At 41.4% G+C, this 19,633-nt stretch overlaps 1 long non-coding RNA gene across 1 annotated transcript; it reads left to right on the top strand.

The window, feature by feature from the left end:
- Positions 1-8,995: 8,995 nt before the first annotated feature.
- On the top strand, positions 8,996-17,741 carry LOC120096224 (uncharacterized). Its single transcript, XR_015635427.1, has 2 exons — positions 8,996-9,392; positions 17,287-17,741. It is a non-coding gene; the product is annotated as an uncharacterized LOC120096224 (long non-coding RNA).
- The last annotated feature ends 1,892 nt before the right edge of the window (positions 17,742-19,633 follow it).

Here is a 19,633-nt window from a genome sequence, read left to right as displayed (position 1 = left end):
GTAAGGTGGCTCTGAAACACAAAACTCAGTTTCTGACTCACACAGCTTCAATGTCAAACAGTAGATGGTAGATGGGGGAGGGGAAGAACTGAAAAAGTTAAGAGAAGGGATGGGGCTGTAGAATTCTGACCCAGCAAGCTTGAGGTCCTAAGTCAGTCCAGTCTGAAAGTGGGGAGAGATCAGCTGTGGAAGCATCAGCCTCCAGCGCCTGGTCAGGATGATCGATCAACCAACAGTGCTGCATTAGCCAAAATGTCGTTTCTAACAGTGGCCCAAAGCAACTGGAAACAGGCAAGAGCTTATGACTACCTGAAAGTTGAGCAGAAAAGCCAGCAATGAAAGTTAACAGAGTAAGAAGAGTCATTCATTCCTTCAAAAGAGTTACAAATTCGGAAAATAAGAACAGGTAGGAAATGGAGAATGAAAGTAGTCAGCACTAATCTAAGGCAGAAGTGATGGATTCCCTCAGGATAATGGAAAGGCATTCTTATTAACACATGACTAATTGAGGGGAGAGTCTTCGTGGAAGCAAATGAGTTTGAGGACAATTCCACTCCTGATTGTTGTGTTTTACAAGGTATAACCACCATGGGTGAGGCAAAGAGGAAAAGCTGGCAATGTATGACACAAAGAATTCAGGCCGAGGAGTAATGTAGGTCACATGCCATGCCAGCTGGGTCAGGAAGACTCTGGGGTTCAGAACCAAGAGCCCCACTGGAAGTTCAGAACATGAAGATGGACAGACTGAGGATGGTGATGGACATCCCATCTGTGACCACTGCTCCAAGAATCAACTCTCTCCTAAATCTTAAATCAGTTACGGCTTTGGCTCCATAGTAGGGTTTGAGCTTTGTTCTCTGGGTTCCTTCTTACCTAGTGTGAGGCTATGAGTCAAACTGAGTCAGCTTCATGAACATTCCTTCACCATCCTCTCATGCTCCTCACAAGGGAGGCCACTGTAGTGCAACTAAGAAGTGAGAGATGATAGCATTGGACCAACAAAATGGAGCTGTTTAGCTACTGCCATAACATAAAATCTAGGACAGGAAAGGAAGGTGTGGCCCAGAAAGGCAACTTACTACCGAGGAGGAAATTATCTAAGAGTATCTATGATTCTTATGACATTAAATCTTCCAGTCAACTGACGTGCTGGTCAATGAGTCTAGGCTAAGACTTAAGCAATAAAGTTGAAGTCTCCAGGACTGGTACACAAAGAGCCTGCCATCTTTGATACTCTTGTGTGTATGGTTCTGTAAGTTTTATGGCACCTCTCAGTTGAGAAAAGAAGTCCAGGAACTGTGCAGTAAAGGTACCTGATTCCCACGGGTAGGGAATGAGTGTGTGAGGAATGAGGTCAGAGTCCAGGGTCAGTCCATGTATAGTCTTTAGGTAGTGGCTTAGTCCCTGGAAGCTCTGGTTGCTTGGCATTGTTGTACATATGGGGTCTCGAGCCCCTTCAAGCTCTTCCAGTTCTTTCTCTGATTCCTTCAACGGGGGTCCTATTCTCAGTTCAGTGGTTTGCTGCTGGCATTCGCCTCTGTATTTGCTGTATTCTGGCTGTGTCTCTCAGGAGCGATCTACATCCGGATCCTGTCAGTCTGCACTTCTTTGCTTCATCCATCTTGTCTAATTGGGTGACTGTATATGTATGGGCCACATGTGGGGCAGGCTCTGAATGGGTGTTCCTTCAGTCTCTGTTTTAATCTTTGCCTCTCCTGTCCCTGCCAAGGGTATTCTTTTTCCTGATTTAAAGAAGGAGTGAAGCATTCACATTTTGATCATCCGTCTTGAGTTTCTTTTGTTCTAGGGATCTAGGGTAATTCAAGCATTTGGGCTAATAGCCACTTATCAATGAGTGCATACCATATATGTCTTTCTGTGATTGGGTTAGCTCACTCAGGATGATATTTTCCAGTTCCAACCATTTGCCTACGAATTTCATAAACTCGTTGTTTTTGATAGCTGAGTAATATTCCATTGTGTAGATGTACCACATTTTCTGTATCCATTCCTCTGTTGAAGGGCATCTGGGTTATTTCCAGTTTCTGACTATTATAAATAAGGCTGCAATGAACATAGTGGAGCACGTGTCTCTTTTATATGTTGAGGCATCTTTTGGGTATATGCCCAAGAGAGGTATAGCTGGATCCTCAGGCAGTTCAATGTCCAATTTTCTGAGGATCCTCCAGACTGATTTCCAGAATGGTTTTACCAATCTGTAATCCCACCAACAACGGAGGAGTGTTCCTCTTTCTCCACATCCTCGCCAGCATCTGCTGTCACATGAGTTTTTGATCTTAGCCATTCTCACTGGTGTGAGGTTAAATCTCAGGGTTGTTTTGATTTGCATTTCCCTTATGACTAAAGATGTTGAACATTTCTTTAGGTGTTTCTCAGCCATTCGGCATTCCTCAGCTGTGAATTCTTTGATTAGCTATGATCCCCATTTTTTAATAGGGTTATTTGTTTCCCTGCGGTCTAACTTCTTGAGTTCTTTGTATATTTTGGATATAAGGCCTCTATCTGTTGTAGGATTGGTAAAGATCTTTTCCCAATTTGTTGTTTGCCGTTTTGTCCTAACCACAGTGTCCTTTGCCTTACAGAAGCTTTGCAGGTTTATGAGATCCCATTTGTCGATTCTTGATCTTAGAGCATAAGCCATTGGTGTTCTGTTCAGGAAATTTTTTCTAGTGCCCATGTGTTCCAGATGCTTCCCTAGTTTTTCTTCTATTAGTTTGAGTATGTCTGGTTTGATGTGGAGGTCCTTGATCCACTTGGAATTAAGCTTTGTACAGGGTGATAAGCATGGATCGATCTGCATTCTTCTACATGTTGACCTCCAGTTGAACCAGCACCACTTGCTGAAAATGCTATCTTTTTTCCATTGAATGGATTTGGCTCCTTTGTCAAAAATCAAGTGCCCATAGGTGTGTGGTTTCATTTCTGGGTCTTCAATTCTATTCCATTGGTCTATCTGTCTGTCTCTGTACCAATACCATGCAGTTTTTATCACTATTGCTCTGTAATACTGCTTGAGTTCAGGGATAGTGATTCCCCCTGAAGTCCTTTTATTGTTGAGGATAGCTTTAGCTATCCTGGGTTTTTTGTTATTCCAGATGAATTTGCAAATTGTTCTGTCTAACTCTTTGAAGAATTGGATTGGTATTTTGATGGGGATTGCATTGAATCTGTAGATTGCTTTTGGTAAAATGGCCATTTTTACTATATTAATCCTGCCAATCCATGAGCATGGGAGATCTTTCCATCTTCTGAGGTCTTCCTCAATTTCTTTCCTCAGTGTCTTGAAGTTCTTATTGTACAGATCTTTTCTTGCTTGGTTAAAGTCACACCGAGGTACTTTATATTATTTGGGTCTATTATAAAGGGTGTCGTTTCCCTAATTTCTTTCTCGGCTTGTTTCTCTTTTGTATAGAGGAAGGCAACTGATTTATTTGAGTTAATTTTATACCCAGCCACTTTGCTGAAGTTGTTTAACAGCTTTAGTAGTTCTCTGGTGGAACTTTTGGGATCACTTAAATATACTATCATATCATCTGCAAATAGTGATATTTTAACCTCTTCTTTTCCCATCTGTATCCACTTGATCTCCTTTTGTTCTATGATTGCTCTGGCTAGAACTTCAGGAACTATATTGAATAAGTAGGGAGAGAGTGGGCAGCCTTATCTATTCCCCGATTTTAGTGGGATTGCTTCAAGTTTCTCTCCATTTAGTTTAAAGTTAGCAACTGGTTTGCTGTATATGGCTTTTACCATGTTCAGGTATGGGCCTTGAATTCCTATTCTTTCCAGGAATTTTATCATGAAGGGGTGTTGAATTTTGTCAAATGCTTTCTCAGCATCTAATGAAATGATCATGTGGTTTTGTTCTTTCAGTTTGTTTATATAATGGAGCACATTGATGGTTTTCCATATATTAAACCATCCCTGCATGCCTGGGATGAAGCCTACTTGATCATGGTGGATGATTGTTTTGATGTGCTCTTGAATTCGGTTTGCCAGAATTTTATTGAGTATTTTTGCGTCGATATTCATAAGGGAAATTGGTCTGAAGTTCTCTTTCTTTGTTGTGTCTTTGTGTGGTTTAGGTATAAGTGTAATTGTGGCTTCGTAGAAGGTATTCGGTAGTGATCCATCTGTTTCAATTTTGTGGAATAGTTTGGATAATATTGGTATGAGGTCTTCTATGAATGTTTGATAGAATTCTGCACTAAACCCGCATGGACCTGGGCTCTTTTTGGTTGGGAGACCTTTAATGACTGCTTCTATTTCCTTAGGAGTTATGGGGTTGTTTAACTGGTTTATCTGTTCCTGATTTGACTTCAGTACCTGGTATCTGTCTAGGAAATTGTCCTATTCCTGAAGATATTCAAGTTTTGTTGAATATAGGTTTTTATAGTAAGATCTGATGATTTTTTGAATTTCCTCTGAATCTGTAGTTATGTCTCTCTTTTCATTTCTGATTTTGTTAATTTGGACGCACTCTCTGTGTCCTCTCGTTAGTATGGCTAAGGGTTTATCTATCTTGTTGATTTTCTCAAAGAACCAAGTTTTGGTTATGTTGATTCTTTCTATGGTCCTTTTGTTTCTACTTGGTTGATTTCAGCTCTGAGTTTGATTATTTCCTGCCTTCTACTCCTCCTAGGTGTATTTGCTTCTTTTTGTTCTAGAGCTTTTAGGTGTGCTGTCAAGCTGTTGACATTTTCTCTTTCCTCTTTCTTTCTGCAGGCACTCAGCGCTATGAGTTTTCCTCTCAGCACCGCTTTCATTGTGTCCCATAATTTTGGGTATGTTGTACCTTCATTTTCATTAAGTTCTAAAAAGTTTTTAATTTCTTTTTTTATTTCTTCTTTGACCAGGTTATCATTGAGTAGAGCATTGTTCAATTTCCACGTATATGTGGGCATTCTTCCTTGATTGTTATTGAAGACCAGTTTTAGGCCGTGGTTGTCCGATAGCACGCATGGGATTATTTATATCTTTCTGTACCTGTTGAGGCCCGTTTTTTGACCAATTATATGGTCAATTTTGGAGAAAGTACCATGAGGAGCTGAGAAGAAGTTATATCCTTTTGCTTTAGGATAGAATGTTCTATAAATATCCGTTAAGTCCATTTGGCTCACGACTTCTCTTAGTCTGTCCACATCTCTGTTTAATTTCTGTTTCCAAGATCTGTTCATTGATGAGAGTGGGCTGTTGAAATCTCCCACTATTATTGTGTGAGGTACAATTTGTGTTTTGAGCTTTAATAAGGTTTCTTTTATGTATGTAGGTGCCCTTGTATTTGGGGTATGGATATTTAGGATTGAGAATTCATCTTGTTGGATTTTTCCTTTGATGAATATGAAGTGTCCTTCCTTATCTTTTTTGATGACTTTTAGTTTAAAATTGATTTTATTTGATATTAGAATGGCTACTCCAGCTTGCTTCTTCTGACCATTTGCTTGGAAAGTTGTTTTCCAGCCTTTCACTCTGAGGTAGTGTCTGTCTTTGTCTCCGAGGTGTGTTTCCTGTAGGCAGCAGAATGCAGGGTCCTCGTTGCGTATCCAGTTTGTTAATCTATTTCTTTTTATTGGGGAGTTGAGACCATTGATGTTGAGAGATATTAAGGAATAGTGATTATTGCTTCCTGTTATATTCATATTTGGATGTGAGGTTATGTTTGTGTGCTTTCATTCTCTTTGTTTTGTTGCCAAGACGATTAGTTTCTTGCTTCTTCTAGGGTATAGCTTGCCTCCTTATGTTGGGCTTTACCATTTATTATCCTTTGTAGTGCTGGATTTGTAGAAAGATATTGTGCAAATTTGGTTTTGTCATGGAATATCTTGGTTTCTCCATCTATGTTAATTGAGAATTTTGCAGGATACAGTAACCTGGGCTGGCATTTGTGTTCTCTTAGGGTCTGTATGACATCAGTCCAGGATCTTCTGGCCTTCATAGTTTCTGGCGAGAAGTCTGGTGTGATTCTGATAGATCTGCCTTTATATGTTACTTGACCTTTTTCCCTTACTGCTTTTAATATTCTTTCTTTATTTTGTGCGTTTGGTGTTTTGAAAATTATGTGACGGGAGGTGTTTCTTTTCTGGTCCAATCTATTTGGAGTTTTGTAGGTTTCTTGTATGCCTATAGGTATCTCTTTTTTTACGTTAGGGAAGTTTTCTTCTATGATTTTGTTGAAGATATTTACTGGTCCTTTGAGCTGGGAGTCTTCACTCTCTTCTATACCTATTATCCTTAGGTTTGATCTTCTCATTGAGTCCTGGATTTCCTGTATGTTTTGGACCAGTAGCTTTTTCTGCTTTACATTATCTTTGACAGTTGAGTCGATGATTTCTATGGAATCTTCTCCTCCTGAGATTCTCTCTTCTATCTCTTGTATTCTGTTGGTGAAGCTTGTATGTACGGCTCCTTATCTCTTCTTTTGGTTTCCTATATCCAGGGTTGTTTCCATGTGTTCTTTCTTGATTGCTTCTATTTCCATTTTTAATTCCTTCAACTGTTTGATTGTGTTTTCCTGGAATTCTTTCAGGGATTTTTGTGTCTCCTCTCTATGGGCTTCTACTTGTTTATTTATGTTTTCCTGGAATTCTTTCAGGGATTTTTGCGATTCTTTTTTGTAGGCTTCTACTTGTTTATTAATGTTTTCCTGTGTTTCTCTAAGGGAGTTCTTCACGTCTTTCTTGAAGTCCTCCAGCATCATGATCAAATATGATTTTGAAACTGGATCTTGCTTTTCTGGTGTGTTTGGATATTCCATGTTTGTTTTGGTGGGAGAATTGGGCTCGGATTCCATGTAGTCTTGGTTTCTGTTGCTTGGGTTCCTGTGCTTGCCTCTCGCCATCAGATTATCTCTAGTGTTACTTTGTTCTGCTATTTCTGACGGTGGCTAGACTGTCGTATAAGCCTGTGTGTCATGAGTGCTGTAGACCTGTTTTCCTCTCTTTCAGTCAGTTATGGGGACAGAGTGTTCTGCTTTCAGGTGTGTAGCTTTTCCTCTCTACAGGTCTTCAGCTGTTCCTGTGGGCCTGTGTCTTGAGTTCATCAGGCAGGTCACTTGCAGCAGAAAAGTTGGTCTTACCTGTGGTCCTGAGGCTCAAGTTCACTCGTGGGGTGCTGCCCTCGGGCTCCCTGTGGCGGCAGCAACCAGGACGATCTGCGCCGCCCCCTCCGGGAGCCTCAGTGCATCAGGGTTCCAGATGGCCTTTGGTGTTTTCCTCTGGCGCCCGAGATGTATGTGCAGAGAGCAGTCTCTTCTGGTTTCCCAGGCTTGTCTGCCTCTCTGAAGGTTTAGCTCTCCCTCCCATGGGATTTGGGTGCAGAGAACTGTTTATCCGGTGTGTTTCCTTCAGGTTCCGGCGGTGTCTCAGGCAGGGGTCCTGCCGCTCCTGGGCCCTCCCCCACGGGAGTCCAGAGGCCTTATACAGTTTCCTCTTGTGCCAGGGATGTGGGCAGGGGTGGGCAGTGTTGGTGGTCTCTTCCGCTCTGCAGCCTCAGGAGTGCCCACCTGACCAGGTGGTGAGGTCTCTCTCTCTCACGGGGTCTGGGAGCAGAGAGCTGCTGCAGGCCGGGATCCACGGGTGTGGGACCTCCGGTAAACACAGGACATGCCCGGTCCTAGAGGAATTCTGCCTCCGTGTGTCTTGAGCTCACCAGGCAGCTTTCTTGCAGCAGAAAATTTGGTCTTACCTGTGGTCCCGAGGCTCAAGTTCGCTCTCGGGGTGCTGCCCACGGGCTCTCTGCGGTGGCAGCAACCAGGAAGATCTGCGCCGCCCCCTCCTGCCAGTCATGTCGTGACACGAGCTAGTGTTACCTGAACAAAAGAGTTCCATTGAGAGAAATGCCTCCGTAAGATCCAGCTGTAAGTCATTCTCTAAACTAGTAATTGATGGGGAGGGTCCAGTTTATTGGGGGTTGTGCCATCCCTGGTCTGGTGGTCCTGGTTTCTATAGGAAATCAAGCAATGTGGAAAGCAAGCCAATGAGCAGCACTGCTCCACAGCCTCTGTATTAGTTCCTGCTTCCGGGTCCTGCCCTGTTTTGAGTTCCTGTCCTGACTTCCTACAGTGATAAACAGTGCTGTGGAAGCACAAACCAAACAAACTCCTTTACTCCCCAACTTGAATTTTCATCGTGGTGTTTCATCACAGCAATAGAAACCCAAATACATCATCAAAGACTGAACTCAAAGAAATAGGAAAACATACCAGAAGTTTTAAAAGGCAAGTTTGGAACCCAACCCATGCCCAAACACTTTGAAGAGGGAGTACGGAATAGGAAATACAGTGTTTTCAATTAGGCCAAGAAGATATGACAAAGGTTAGGAAAGATACTTGCACAATGATAAACTGAGACATTTGAAGGTCAAACAAGAAAAGGGGGAGATGGCATGGTACCTGAGGAGGAGCCTTTCTCGGGGGCAGTACATTGGAATGGTGTTAGGACAGATTTCAGAAAATACACCTAAATAAAAGGTCAGAATGGGTAGTCCTCAAGCCACTTCAACACTGTCAGGAAAACAAGCTTGGTGCCCTGCAGAAGTAAAAAGCATCCAGAGGAGGAGGCTAAAAGATACGGAGTAGACCTGGGGGAACTCTCTCCTCAATCCTCACTTGCCTTCTGGGGTGCTTCTCCTGCAGTGAACAGAGGTTCCAACCTAGCAATAATAATAATAATAATAATAATAATAATAGCAAGAACAATAACAATAATTATTATTATTTCTTCCTATGAAATGGTTAGCTGACCCTAGAAAAAGGAAAGTAACAGTTTAAAAGACCCCCTCCCAGAAAGAAAATTGTACAAGCCCAAGGCCCTCAACTATAGAAATAAAAAGTAAGTTTTTAAATATGTGAGACAAGCTGACCCATCATTTAGATGAAACAGACCAGAAAAGAAAACAAAATGCAGAAACCAGACTAAATTATGGACATTGTTCCATGGGCCACCTGACAGAAAAAAGAAAAAGTCCCTGACCCCTCGGAAGCCCTGACCACCATGTACTTTTTGCTAACTCACTGTTATGATTATAGCCAAAATAGGTAACATACACGTATGCCTCATTTACTCCACCAATCACATCCCTGTAACCATGCATCTGCTTCTGTAAGCCTGCTTCTGCTCCCCAATGCCCTATAAAAACCTGTCCCTGGTTCTGCTAGGCGTGCCAGTCTTCCGAATTGACTGGGACGCCCACAGATACCTGTGTATCCTGATCAATAAAAATCCTCTTGCAGATTGCAGCCTGTGGACTCGGTCTGGTCACTGGGCTTGAGGATCTCCCTCCTGAGGGAAGATTCTCTCTGAGAGTCTTACATATGAGGGCTCATCCGGGATCAGAGATCCTCTGCCTAGAGACCACCGACCACCCACCGGAAGGTAAGCTGGCCAGTGTTTGTCTTGTCCTGTCTTGTCTTGCTTTGTGACTTGTTCTGTAAATGCTTAGTTACTTGGCTTGGGTCTATACCGTTTGTATTTGGGCGGGCCAGAGAAGCAGCTGACGAGCTCGGACTTCTCCCCTGCAGCCCTGGAAGACGTTCCAAGGGTGTTTAGAGCCCGGTTTTTCGGGGCTCAGCCTGTATCAGAAGGATATGTGGTTTTGGGTTGGAGGAGAGAGAAAAGAGCCGGATCCACTGAAGGATCCGGACCCTTGTCGCCTCTGTCTGAATTTTTGGTTTCAGTTTGACACCGAAGCCACGCGGTGCATCTGTCTGTCTGACTGTTGGAATTGTTTGTCTTCTTTGTGTCCTAATTTTCTTTGAACATCTGTGGACATTGGTTATAGGATGCTTTGTCTTGGTCTTGTTTGTCTGGTTTGTTTTCTGTGGTATTGTCCAGTGTCTTTTTGGCTTTTGTTTTGTTTTTGGACTTGGACTGACAACTGTGTTTGAAATCTTGGACTGTCAACTGTGATTGAAATCATGAAACTGTTTGCTTTGTTTGTCAAGGAGTTTTACTTGGTCCTCTTGGTGTTTAACTTAAAAGTTAAAAATAATTTGCTTGAGAGAAATTGTTTTCTGCCGGGGAGTTTTATCTTTCTCTCTTGAGCCTCCTCCCCAAAGAGAGATGCCCCTCCCTTTGCTCCCCTTGTCCAGTCTAGCTGCTGTTAACAGTTGTGTATGAAGAACTCCAGGTTAGTGAGTGACCCTGTCTGAAGCAGGTATTAACAAGAGCCTAAAAGCTTTACCTTAGATCTTGAAGAAAAATTCTTCCTGTTGCTTAAACATTCACAGCTTCTAAGGAAGGGACAGCACAGAGTAGAAAAATATAGGGGCTGAGGGTGACAAGCATGCAGGCCTGCTAGCAAGCTACAGGCTGCGCGTGGGCAGTGGCACAGCTCTGGCCAAGTCAGCGTAAGAAGAGTTTCAAGGTGATGAGGCCAGCCAGTGTTGACGCTTTGACAACAAAAAGATAATATAGAGTTAGTGGTTGTTTTATGAGACTTTTGGCCCTGAAAAATAATAATTCCAGTTGTTGCCTTTAGTGGCACTTGCTCAACACTTGCTCACAAAAGGAGATTGTTCATTAAGAGAAGTTCTTTAAGGGAGCCTGCCTTATCTGCTGGCCCTATTCCAAGAGAGGAGTTGGTCTCCAACATTAAATAACCTTCCCTGTTAGTCAGCATTGACATGGAGAGTGCCTTTGATCCTATCCCCACAGCAGTCAGTTCCTGCCCCTGTGGCCAAAATGCCCCAGGTTGGGGGACAGAGAAGCCCCTAAAATAGTTTCAAAAAGAATCTACAACAAACTGTGAAGAACTTTGTTTTGCCAGTCAAAATTTAGAATTCAGGCTTTGGCTGTGGCCAAGGTCAGGATTAATGTTTTCTTTTCCATGGGCCTTCCACTGAGACAGTTTGGTAAAGGGCTGCTACTGAGGTCTTGAAAGTCCCAGGTGAACCGGTTACAATTCTTTTGTCAGCCACTTGACATCTAGCATCCAGGTCCTAACCATCTCTCCATCCTTTTGTTATTAGTTCTTAAGTCCAGAGAGATAGTCGGTAACAGATCAGCTCCCTCTCTGTTTGCCGTTCTGTTTCACAGACACAAACCTTGTGCTTATTTTTACAACAGCCTTTTTGTCCCAAAAAGTCCTCCTGGTTTAGCTGTGTGACTAAATGCTATTTGTCCTCTTCAGTGGACCTCTATTCTCAAGATTCTCTTATTTTCTCACCATCCCATTTGAGATGCTTGTTAGTTACTGTTACAGTACTTCTTTATCACCGAGGAAAGACAGAGTCCTACTAGAGGCCAGAAAGATAAATCCAGACATGGATAAAAGACCCTCACTCCTGACTGTTGACTTAAATACCCCTGAAGGTAGAGAGTGCTCCGGGTCTGCCACCAGGCTCCAAGGGTAGGTCTCTGAGGGGCTAAAAAATGCCCCACCAATCTGGCTAAGATAAAAAAAAGATATAAAGAGAAAAAGTTACAAAAATTTAAAGGGTTAAGCTAAGTTGCTGAGAGTTATTATAAGTTACAGAAAAAAATAAAGTTAAAATATAATTACATAAGTGGACAACATCTAATAGCTATAGAGGAAGATACAGAAGATATAAAAGAGCGACTAAAAAAAATAAAAAGAACAAAAAGCTAAAAAAAAAGAGACAAAAAAAAATAAGCTAGAGAGCTAAAGAGGGATAAAAGACAGGAGAGGAATATTTACTGGCCACAGTAATTAGAGAACCTAAGAAGACAATACCTGACAACAGAAGAAAATTCCTAGCTAAAGACCAGTGTGCCTATCACAAGGAAAAAGGACACTGGGTCAGGGACTGCCCCAGAAAGAACAAGAGGGGCCTCTCCAGCAACCCATAAGGCAAGCCTCTTGGTCCTAGAGTGCTGGCTATGCGCTAAGATAGAAGGGAAGCCTGCCCAGTTGTTTTGTGAATACGGGGGCCCAACACTCTGTGCTCCTACGCCCAAATGGGCTAGTGTCCAACAAAAGACCTTGAGTACAGGGGACTACCGACAACAAATGATACTCATGGACTACCCGAAGAACAGTGGACCTTGGCGTGGGCCGGGTATCCCACTTGTTCCTTGTGATTCCAGACTGCCCCTACGAGTCTAAACCCTACAACCCTGCTCCCGGACCCAGACCTAGACACCCCCCTTCATGACTGACAACAGGTGCTCACCAAAGCACAGGGGTGACATAAAGATCGGACTGATCAGCCAACAGATGAGATAGATGCCATCTGGTTCATAGATGAGAACAGCTTCTTAGAGAAAAAAAAAAGATAGACTGGGACAACAATGGTAGATAGAAACAGAATCATATGGGCTCAGGCCCTACCAAAAGACACTTCTACTCAGAGGGTAGAGCTCGCTCTCCTCACCAAAGCCCTTAGACTGAGAAAGGGACTTAACATCTATGTGGACAGCACGTATGCCTTTGCTACAGCCCATCAGCAGAGGGGCCTGCTAACATCTGAGGACAAAAAAAAAAAAAAAAAAAAAAAAAAAAAAAGAGAGATTCTGGCTATGTTAAGGCCCCTCCATGACCCGGCCAGGCCGAGGAAGAGACTCTGGTACACCTCAACGAGAAAGAAAATCCTGCTACAATTTTTACAGGCAGAGGCCATGATAAAACAAATGCATCAATAGACTCACTTAGGGGTAAGCAAACTCATCCAGACGTTTTCGAAAACTAAATATTATGTCACAGGTCTCAAGTATCTCGTAGAACAGATAGTACACTGATGTATACTAGGCCAAAAGGTAACTGTTTTCAGGAAAGTTGACTATGGTAGGAGGCTCCATGTGGAACGGCCTAGATAGTACTGAGAAGTGTACTTCACAGAGATAAAACCAAAAAAATATGATTTCAAATGTCTCCTAGTGTTTATAGATATCTCTTCAGAAATAGATAAAAGCTTCCCCCACCAAGCAAGAGACGGCCTCAATAGTCATCAAGAAGATACTAGAAGAAATCTTCCACAGGTCTGGAGTGCCCAAGGTAATCTGGTCAGACAACAGCCCTACTTTCGTTGCCAAGATAAGCCAGGGTGTGGCCAAATATTTAGAGGTTGATTAAAAATTACGTTATATTTACAGACCTCAAAGTTCAGGACAGGTAAAATAAATAAATAAGACTCTAAAAGAGACCCTGACCAAATTAACCATGGAGACTGACATAGACTGGGTGACACTCCTTCCCTCTTGCTCTCTTCAGAGCAAGAAATACCCCTTCCAGATTCAGCTTTACCCCCTTTGAGATCTTATATGGGGCCTCAGCTCCCCTCACTATATTAGATGATGTTACTGAACCAACATGTCATAGTAATAATGATTTATATGCCAGGCTAAAAGACCTACAGGTGGTACAGAAAAAAATCTGCTCACAGCTGACAGCAGCCTATGCCCCAGAGACCCCTGAGACATGTCATCAGTTCCAGGTTAGAGACTACAGCTACACTGAGCCCAGACACTCGAGCCTCACTGAAAAGGACGGCACCTGGTGCTGCTTACCACCCTGACAGCCATCAAGTCTCAGCCCTCACCAGCAGCGTACTAGCTGTTGGGACTAAGAGCTGGGACCTAGAGGGACACTCAGATCTTCAAAAAGCTCCCTAGACTTAAGTGACTGAGAGGTTGCTATAATGCTCACTTGAGGAGTGTGTTTTAAAAACAAAAATTTCATGTTTGCCTGTTTGCCCTGGGTTCCCTCAGAATAGGTATAAAGATAGGCTTGATTTTTATTACAAATGATATAATATTACATATGTTAGTACTCCTAACACTTCTTGAGACTGTGCCTCAGGGATCACAACCTATACAAGTTTAAAAGTTCTAAAAGACCTTGGTGTATAGGTTCAGATAGTGTCCAGATTACAATCCTGATGCTAAAGACTTAATAAGACACAAAAGAGAGTTAAAAATTATTTAAGGCTATCTAGGTGCTACAAGGACAACACAGGGACATCTGCTGTTGCCCTACAATACAAGGCTTATAAAAAATTCAAAACTGCCATTGACTCAGAAATAAAAAAAAATAAAAAAGACTTTTTAGCTGTCCTCCATGAACACCTAACCTCCCTCTCAGAGGTAGTCCTTCAAAATAAGAAAAGATTAGACCTAATATTCCTTTAAAAAAGAGTCTGTGTGCTACACTAAAAAAATGTTGTTTCTATACAGATCAGACAAAAATAATAAGATATATAGTCTTTCAGTCATTCAAACTTTTGTACTGAGACAACAGTATCAGATGGTAAAACAACAAAAAACAGAGATAACTTAACCAAGTTGAGTGGAAGATTCCACTCAAGGACAAAAAAAGAAAATGGGGGAATAAAAGACCCCCTCCCAGAAAGAAAATTGTACAAGCCCAAGGCCCTCAACTATAGAAATAAAAAGTAAATTTTTAAATATGTGAGACAAGCTGACCCATCATTTAGACGAAACAGACCAGAAAAGAAAACAAAATGCAGAAACCAGACTAAATTATGGACATTGCTCCATGGGCCACCTGACAGAAAAAAGAAAAAGTCCCTGACCCCTCGGAAGCCCTGACCACCATGTACTTTTTGCTAACTCACTGTTATGATTATAGCCAAAATAGGTAACATACACATATGCCTCATTTACTCCACCAATCACATCCCTGTAACCATACATCTGCTTCTATAAGCCTGCTTCTGCTCCCAATACACTATAAAAACCCGTCCCTGGTTCTGCTAGGCGCGCCAGTCTTCCGAATTGACTGGGACGCCCACAGATACCTGTGTATCCTGATCAATAAAAATCCTCTTACAGATTACAGCCGGTAGACTCGGACTGGTCATTGGGGCTTGAGCATCTCCCTCCTGAGGGAAGATTCTCTCTGAGAGTCTTACAAGTTTGTGACAGGAATATTGACTTATACTAAGGCTTATCAATTCTTTGAGAAATGCAAAGTGCACACAGCAGGTGACTTCCCTGGTCCTCACTATGAGGTTTCACTATGTTAACCTCAATAGCTGAAGGAAACTGGGGGTCTGAGTAGTCACTAGATGGAGCTAGACTTTCAGTCCCCAACTATGTGCTCTAAAGTCCTACATTTCCTGTCCTTGTTCCTTAGAGCAGAAAGGACCAATTGGAGAACGGGAACACAGATGTGGAGGCATACCTTCTTCCACACATTCTGAAAAGGGCTTCTGATTAGCATTTTCCACAGCCCCCTGCCATTAAGGACAACAGAAGCTCATCAGATTCACAACTTGTTAAGACATAGAGATGCAGCTCCCAGGCAGGGTATAGTAAGGACTGGTGACAGGTGCAAGTAGGGGCTGGAATGCTGCCCTTGAGAAGAAAATGTTTTTCTCACTTGGCCTTAAACTATGTTCTGCTCTGTCCTGTTTCTGTGGAAGCGGTTCTCAAACTCTCTTGGTAAAGACAAGTATACTTTGATGATAAGAAGAGGGGTGATTTGTTATGTGAATATTTTGAGAAGAAACCTTTGTTTAGTAGTATTTCTTTGTTTAGTCTTGCCTCAGTTGTTCCTGGTATCATGGGAATAATGATCTTATGGTATCTTGCCAAAATGGAAATTGTAGTAATACATATTCATAGCTATATAAGGATTAATAAAGCTTGCAACTGTGTGCAGTCGCTTCTGCCTTTGCTCTGCACCCCATGTCCTGGTTGTGTTTGACCATACCCAGGGCCCCCAATGCAATAGATGTTGACAACAACTCTCCCACCACCTCACAGACTCTCTGAAGATTGGCTGCCACCATTGCTTTTAATAGTCCGCAGATGTGATGTCCCCTAAAGTTGTGCTTCATGATGCCTTGAAAAATCTCCATGCTCACCTGAGAACTCTAAACCTCCAGACTCTGGTTCTGGGTGCACTGCTGCCTTTTATCAAGTGTTATTAGCGATGATTGGTTCATTTATTACACTTGTCTTTAGACAAATAATTAAAGGTAACCTCTTTCTTCTAGATCACGGAAAAGAGTAGTGTCTTTATTCCTGTTTCGTCCTTACAAGCCAGACAGTTAAGTTTAATGGGGGCACAATATAATTTGCATTTGAAACTCAGGAATCTCTCTTGATTGCTGAGACTGGAGCTTCAGTCTATGGGGTTTACTGGTCTTCAGAGAATTTATAAAAACAGGTGTCGAATGATGGTGTCATGTGTTGACCGGCTAGAGAGGAACACAGTGCTTTCAAGCTATACAAACTAAAGCAATCCTTCTGGCTACTATCTCTTATTAACAAGGACCTGAAGGTTGGATGGCATACAACTCCAGATTGAATTGTGGTCAATTCCAGATTTAACTTCAGGTCTTCTGGTACCCAGACAGTGACCTACATCACATCTCTGTATCTTCTCTTCAAAACTGTTTGTTTCCTCTCTCCCAACTATTTTCATTTAATCTTCCGGAATGATTAGCAAAGCAGGCTAAATAGATGAAGTCAATGGAGGCCAGCAAGGTTAAATGACTGGTCCCTAGGTCTACGGTGACTCTTACAGAGGAAGGAAGATTTAGGAATAAAAATGGATGTTTGCTGCTTTAGAAGTCAAAGATTCTATATTTTTGGATTCTCTATAGTCATGTTATTGGCAAATTAAACCAGCAGTATTTTCAAGTTCCTAGCTATATAGTAGCTGATTTACTTTAGGGCTTAATATTAACTTTTTCAAAGAAATGAGTTTGGTTGCAATTTTGACGGACAGAGAATGGAGATATTTACATAAAACCATTACCTTTTAAACAAAAAGGCTTCAAGGACCAATACCTATAAAACTTATCAATCTCACACCTCCAAGTAGCAGGGGGACCTGGTTCTTTTTTCTGTGTAAGGATCTGCAGTGTTGGTTCTTGATGTTTCCAATGTCACCGTAGACATGTCATAACTATTCCAGCCTGTTTTGTGCCTGCTTGATCTGGAAACAAGCTCACAGGAACCATGGCTGCATCCATTGGTCACTTACTATGGCCAAGACATAAGCAGGAGGCGAGACTTGTCAAGACAAAGTGGATGCTCTAGTACTCTATGTGGTAAACCATAGAGCATCAAGATTTTAGTGGCATAGAATGTCTTCAAGGGGTCTGGTCAAAGAAGTGTCATCTAAGTAAGGGACAGTCAAAGGTTTTCAGAAGTAGCTAAGCTTTGGAAAGGTGGCAGGACTCAGAGAAGAGGGATAAAAAGAAAAGGGACCGTGAGCAGAAAAGATGGTCTTTAGAGATGCTGAAATCAAAGAAATGCTCCTTAGACTTTGTTAAAGCTTTCCACGATTTTAAATTTATTTATTTTTTTCTCCTTGTGTATTTCCCTGAGAAAACAGAAGCTGTCCTGAAGAGAGAAGATACCAAGCTACTTTTCCAGTAGGCAAAATCTATGAAATCCTTGCCAGCCACTGTAGCTGGGAACTGGGCTACAAACCTGTGAAGGAGTTTGAACAAGTTTATTTCCTTGCTCAGTTGAGAAAAGACCCTGGAGTAGGCACATGGTCCGATGGGACAGAAAACAAGAAAACAGGGGCACGGACAGCTTCTTCCTCCACACCTTCTGAAAGGGTTTTCTGATCAGCATTTCTAACAGTGTGCACATTTTTCATGTCCCTTTAAGGTGTGCTTCATGATGCATAGAGTCTCTATGCTCACCTGAGATCTCTAGCCCTCCACAGACTGGTTCTGGGTGTGTCGCTGCCATTGATCATGCTTTATTCATGATGGTTGACTCACTTGCCACACTTAGTCTCAAACAAATTTATTAAAGCCTGATCCTTTAAAAACCAAATCCTCTCCTTTATCTGTGTACAAATCTTTTGTGCCACAAACAGCTATTGTATTCTTGCTACCTGGTGTTTCAAGTTTTGCAACAGACTCTATACTATATTATTTTCAGGAAAAATCCAGACTAAGACAACACAAAATAAGTCCCATGAATATGGATACACACTCTATGCAGCCTTATTTAATAAGGCAGATTTAATTGCAGAATAGAAGAGGCACAGAATTCCATTCACTTTGAAAGAATGGGGTTGCCTGGACACACTGTACCTAGAGCACCAGGGCTGCATCTCTTGGCCCAACAACCTCAGCATGTGCCTCCTTCCTTTGCCCCTGCTGCCAAGCCATTCACACTCATTTTTTCCTGGGTGGCTTCTTTCTTTCCCTTCCTACTTCCCAGATCCCATTTCATCATACTGTATCTTCCAGGTTCACTGCTGCATCTGAGGATGCTACATCAGGGCCGCATGACTTTTAGATCAACCAAAAGCAGCTATGAAGACACAATCACTGGCCACATTTTCAGTCAAATTTCAGACAATTAGGTTGGTGAAAACTGTCAATATTTACTGAAAATTGCAGGTACATGTTTTCAGTGTTACCATCATGTCTTTTAAGTGGATTTTCGTAATTATTTTCCAAATCATTTGTAAGTCTAACATGGGTGCTGAAAGGACCTAAGGAACAAGTCTGGAGCATGTAGTAACAATATGCCAAGAATATTTACACACACAATGAGAAAGGGTGACAGTAGTGCCTATCAAAAAGAAAAAGCAAAACTGGAAGGGACAATTACACAAATTGAATATAGTGCTGACATGCTGCACAAAGAGAATTACAGAGCTGTAGAACCAAGAAAACAGAACCTTCCCAAAGAGAATAATATCTGAGGGCTTTCTTCCTTAACTTTTATAAGCTACTACCTGGTATGTTTTCCCCTCTTTCTAGCAAATATGAAAACCTTTCCAATTAAGCTGCTCAAATGCAATTCATTGGATCAAAGGTTACAATAAAGAGAAAAATCCTGACAATCTCCACATCACCTGGAATGTATTTAGTTAATAGCTTGAATTTTAAAATTATTTCAGGTTCAAAATTTCTCAAAAATTAAAAAAGTGGGTAAAAGAAATGATTCTTCTTAAAATATTCAACAAATTTTCAATTTTACATCTGAAGGGAAACTTAAAAAAATTCCTTAGAAATGTCCTAGGTAGAAAGAAGACTGAATTAAAATGTGTTGTATTACATTGTTTCTAACAAAAATCAATTTCCTGGTAAGAAATTAATAAAAATAGACAACCTTCACAGATGTATAGGAATTGAGCTAAAAAGTAAAGTAACCCATTCCAAAGTTATTAAACCAGACATGCTGTTATCACAATAGTAAATAGGTGGATTTTACAGACAAAAATACATTTTCTATATAAATAGATCTTCAATTAAAATAATTGTAAAATGAATCACAAGACCACATTTCCAAGTTTCTGAAAAGATAGTTTATAACTCTGAAACCAGTTAAAAACCAGAGATTACTCAAAATCATACACTCCATTCCTTCTATTTTTTAAATTACTAATTTCTTTAACAAGTTTAAAATTATACATTAGAACTTTATAAGTTTTAATCTTTATTCAAGGGAAAACAAAAAGTTAAAGAGTTCCTCAAAATTCTTCCCACATGACGCATATCCATTACGTAATTCTAAACTCCCGGTTTAGAGATAAATCCATAAATTCTAAGTTTTAAAAACCCACAAAGATGATTTTGATTTGCAACTGTGGAATATGACAGGCAGTATAAAAACACAGGGTCCAGTCAGGAGTCTTGAAGGCTGTGTTTTCATGTGGAGGACATTCCTCCACAAAGGAGTCAGACTTTGGTTCACAGTTTGTAAGCTCT

This window comes from Rattus norvegicus, chromosome 13 (genome assembly GCF_021556685.1).
Source record: "Rattus norvegicus strain SHRSP/BbbUtx chromosome 13, alternate assembly SHRSP_T2T, whole genome shotgun sequence".
Classification (NCBI taxonomy): Eukaryota; Metazoa; Chordata; class Mammalia; order Rodentia; family Muridae; genus Rattus; species Rattus norvegicus.
Note: the sequence above shows the minus strand (reverse complement) of the source record. Positions and strands in the feature narration are given on the sequence as shown.